Source organism: Castor canadensis, chromosome 10 (genome assembly GCF_047511655.1).
Source record: "Castor canadensis chromosome 10, mCasCan1.hap1v2, whole genome shotgun sequence".
NCBI lineage: Eukaryota > Metazoa > Chordata > Mammalia > Rodentia > Castoridae > Castor > Castor canadensis.
This window is the reverse complement of record NC_133395.1, coordinates 106,349,285-106,354,340: the sequence shown is the minus strand read 5'-3', so window position 1 is coordinate 106,354,340 and position 5,056 is coordinate 106,349,285. Positions and strand designations below refer to the sequence as shown.

Genomic DNA, 5,056 nt, shown 5'->3' with positions numbered 1-5,056 from the left:
ACAGGGTGGAAATTAACTTGTCTCTGAGATGCCAGCAATCCTGAGTAATGGTGGATTGTTACTCTGTTAAAAATATATTTGTGGAGGCTAGTGAAGCAAAATATATTGTAAGCATTTGGAAATGCTCCCAAACATGAGAATAAAATTATTTGCAACAAAATCCAAATCTTCAGCCTGGGGAAGAGATGCTAAGTGAAGTCAAGGCAAGTCCCATTTGAAAGTAGCTATGGGTAATAGAATAACATACATGGGTATTAATATGCCAATGGCCAAACTTCATCTAGCAGTTCTTGGATCAGTTGAAGTTTCAACCACAATCTATAGTTTTGGTAAAGACTTAAGATTTATTTAATTGATCAGAAATTAGATTATTTCCTGCTTTGACCAAAAAGGAAAAGTCTGACACAGATTTAGGTAAAAGGTTACAAATACATGTGTTTGTAAGTGTTGAATTCCCTCATTACAAGTTTAAAAAAATGCTTATTGAGTATCCCATGTGTCAGGTGCGTGCTCGCTTCGGCAGCACATATACTAAAATTGGAACGATACAGAGAAGATTAGCATGGCCCCTGCGCAAGGATGACACGCAAATTCGTGAAGCGTTCCATGTGTCAGGTGCTGTGAGTGTGAGATTAAGAGTCAAAGTGTAGGTCATGGGACAAAGCAAACATTGGAAGAGCAATAATGTAATAGCAGTGAAGAGGAAGTGCTCAACACCTGTTAGAGGAAATACTTGCTATGAAGTTATAAGGTGGGAGAGCCATAACACTAGGACAAGTGTAACATAGAAACTTTTACCTGTGTGTGATGTATATAAGTAAGAGTATAGGGCACATGGTTGTGGAAATATCCAAGTGAGCTTTGCAGGGCAAGAGAGTTTACTTTTTTAATGTAGTTTGCCATGGGAAGTCAGTATGAGTTTGGCTGGAGATCTAGGTAAAATTCACATTGTGAAGTCCTTTAAATACTAGGTTTAGGAGTAGGACGTTTTTTTTTTTTCTGTCTGTGAGGACTACCAGCAAAGATGCTAAACAAGAACATATTTCTAGAAGGCTTTTCTCATGTAGAGAGAAAGCTTAATAAAACTTGGGCATTTGTTAGGAAGATCTTGCAGGAATTGAGGTGAGATGTTTGGGAAGATTGAAGGAAAGCGACAGATGCAAAGTAATAGTGCAGGATGACTTCACAGAACTTGTTGAGTGCTGTGCAAAGCAGGGGAAATAAAATCCAAGGTGCTGTGTGCTAAGTAAAATAATCCCAGCACAAAAGAAAAAATACTGTATATTATGCTACTTCATAACCGAATTCATAGTAACAGATTGCAGAATAGTGGTTATGGGGGGTTGTGGAGAGAAAAGAATGGAGAATTAGTGCTTAATGGTGCAGAATTTCAGTTTTAGATCTTAACCAAGTTCTGGAAATGAGCACTGGTAGTACTTGTACAATAACATGAAGGTACTGCATGGCACTTAAAATAGTTAAAATGTTGAATTTTGTTATGTATGTATATTTCACAATAGAAAAATCCTTAAAAAAAGATGATTGTGGTTTGGGTGTGGTGTTTAGAAGACTGATAGACTGAAGGGAGAAATCAAAAGAGGTTGCCAGCCATGCTAACTTTGAGGAAAATGTGTATCTAAGTAGAAATAATTTTAAGATTTTGCAAAGTTCTTAATGGTGACAGTGGGCTTAGAAATGATGTCTCTGTGAGGAATGGAAGCTTGTTAAGGCAGAGATGTTTCTAAGTCAGCTTTCTCTCACACATAGAGAATTTTTAGTCTGAATTTATTTTTAATATACTATTAAAAATTGCTTTAGACATTTACTTTAAAATACATACATGAATGTATCATAGATTCTTCATTATTTCATTTATTTTTAAAATTCTTTTTCTTTAACACATAAGAATTGCTCATGCTTATGGGGTACAGTGTGATAAGCTGATACATGTATAAAATGTATGATGATCAAAGGGGTAATTTCCACCTCAGTAAAAATTTATTATTTCTTTTTGTTGGGAACTTTCAAACTCCCCTCTTGTAGTTCTTTGTAAGTTGTATAATAAGTTGTTGTAAAGCACAGTTATTCTACCATGCTATAGAACACTAGAATGTTTTCCTCCTATCTGCCTGCATTTAGTATTCATTGTTCTACCTCTCTCCTTCCCCTCGTCCTTATCCTAACCTCTCTCTAGCGAGCAGTATTCTATTCTCTACTTCTTTTACAGCTTTTATATTTAAGAACATGTATTTATCTTTCTGTACCTAGCTTATTTCACTTAATGTAATATCCTCAAGTTCTACCTGTTTTGTTATTAATGACAAGAATTCTGTTTTTATAGCTGAGTAACAAATATTATATGTATATATACAATATGCCACTGTACATATTATGCACATATATATGCCATATTTTCTTTATAAATGCATTCACTGATGGACACTTAGGTAGATTCCATATTTTGGCTATTGTCAATAGTGGTGAAATAAGCACGCAACTGCATGTATGTCTTCAATATGCAGATTTCATTTCCTTTGGCTTTATTCCAACTAGTGGGATTGATGGGCCATAGGGTAGTTATATTTTTAGTTTTTAATTGAGGAAATTACATAGTGTTTTCCGTAATAGCTGTACTAATTTACATTCTCATAGTGTATGAGTTCCCCTTTCTCTGAACTCTCACCAGCATTTGTTACTTTAATTTTTTTTTGATAAGAGCCATTCTGACTGAGGTGAGGTGAAATTTTATTGTATTTTTGATTTTCATTTCCCTTATGGTTAGTGATATTCAGCATTTCTTCATATACATTTTGGCCATTTGTGCATTTTCACTTGAGAAATGTCTCTGAAGACAATTTGTACATTTTTTTACAAGCATATCATTTGGTCCTTTTTTACTGTTGAATTGTTTGAGTTTCTTACACATTCTGGATATTAATTCCTTGTTGGATGAATAGCTTGCTAATATTCAGAGGCTGGAAATGTAGCTTAGTGATAGAGATTGCCTAGCATGTCTATGCTATGGGTTTAATCCTCAGCATTGGAAAACCAATCAATCAATCAATCAATATAATTTTCTCCCATTCTGTAGATTGTCTCTTCAGTCCTTTGACTGTTTACTGTACAGAAGTTTCTTAGCTTGATATAGTGAGTCATTCAGGGAGACTTCAAGGGGCTATGGCTGGGTGGGCTAGCCTCATTGGCTGTTACCTGGGGGCCTGATGACTAAGTTGCTCAGGACAGCCTGCCTGGCTGCTTCACAGGACCCCAAGTAGCCCGGTTCTAAGATGGTGTTGTGTGGCAGGAAATTGGGCAGGTGAAGTCATAAAATGGCTGGGCTCTTTCTCCAGGCAACACAACAGTGTTGATTCCCCTGTAGCTCCCAAAACTGAGTAGGGCATCTATTTGCTCTTCCAGAAGCAAATACTTCAGGTATCTGTGTTTTAGTAGGGAGCCTTAGGGGGTCACTTACCCTTTACCTGTCACATGAAGTCCCTCTTGGTTCAGAGTTGATCTCAACTGAAAAGGTTAGATGGTAGATGCTGTATTGCTGAGTCTTTAATTGCTGTATTTTTTTTTGAGATACCATTTTGCTTTGTAGCACAGGCTGGCTTTGAGCTTCCAATCCTCCTGCCTTAGCCTGCAAGTGCTAGAATTATAGGAATGCACATTATGTCTGGCTCTTAGTTTCTTTCTGTATAGGCTGTATGCACCTCTTTGCTCCATGACATCTCTGCCACATTCATCGTACTCTGGTACTGTGCCTCAAACTCTTCAGTGGAATAATAGTAGCCATGGGGGAAAATGAGTCAAAGAGGCAAGATTAGGTCAGGGAACAGGTGAATGTGGGGATTTGTTTCTTAAAATGTTTATGTTTAAGTCTGTTTTTATGTATGTTTCATGTATATCTTGATTGTGAATGATTTTTTTTCTACACTTAATGATACCTGTAAAGGCCATTGTTCCAAGAAGCTCATATTTCCAGTTCTGGGCTTAAAGTGTGGGCATGCCTCTTGGAAGGCATCATTGTACACACTCTACTCTGCAGCTGATATTCATTTTTAAATAAATTTTATTCTGTTTATTTTTTCTTCAAAATTGTATTTGATATGTCTGCTGCCATTTTGTTTTTTCATTCAATTTTCCCTTCTAGGTTGACATACTGAAGTTTCTACTTCTTGAGTAGGGTTTTCATTTTTTTGGTATCATATTATTACTGTACTAGGAGTACACTGTGACATTTACAAAAGTGCTTATATAATAGCCAATTTCTCCTTCTCCATCATTCCTTTATTCCCCCTCCTCCCATTCTTAATATAGTTTCAACATTTCTCATTTTTCTGTTTTCATACATGAGTACATAATATTTCTACCACATTTATTCTCCCATACCCTTTCCTTATATCCTCTACACTCCCACTGGTACCAACTCCCCAGACAGAAACTAATTTATGTTCCTGTCCTTTGTTTTTGAGAAAAAAAGATATTTTTGTTTGTTTATCTGTACAGAGAGTTTCATTATGACATTTTCATGTATTATATCCCAAATTAGTTCTTCCCCTTCATTTTTCTCCTTTCTACCTTAACTCACTTCTTACGGTGATTTCAACAGTTTTAAAAATTCTGTACTCATTCTTGTATAGAAAGTACATCACCCATATTCACCTTCTTTCCTTCCTGCTTTCACCCTCCCCTCCTGTTAGTGACCTCCTCTTAGTGTGACCTGTTTTTGATTCCTGTCCTTCATTGTTTAGGTGCCTGTTCGTTGGTCAGGAGATTTTTGCCTGTCCATGCATTGTGGTTAGGTCAGTGTAACCCATCTCCATTGCACTTCCTTGGCCTTTTCCCTCATCTTGTGTTTAACAGTTTTCAGTGTATTTCTTTGTATCTTGTTCCTATCCAGATGCAGTGTATTTCATTATTATTCACTATCTTTCTTTCCTTCTTTTCTTTCTCCCTTGCTAGCCCCTACCAGTCCCACTTTTGGATTCATGCTTTGTGTATGTAGTAATGCTTGTGTTTATATTGGGCTTATGTTCCACATATGAGAGAAAAC

General features: G+C 36.5%; 1 non-coding gene across 1 annotated transcript; it reads left to right on the top strand.

Moving 5' to 3' along the window:
* The first annotated feature begins 507 nt into the window (after positions 1-507).
* LOC141413090 (U6 spliceosomal RNA) lies at positions 508-614 on the top strand. Its single transcript, XR_012437914.1, has one exon. It is a non-coding gene; the product is annotated as a U6 spliceosomal RNA (small nuclear RNA).
* The last annotated feature ends 4,442 nt before the right edge of the window (positions 615-5,056 follow it).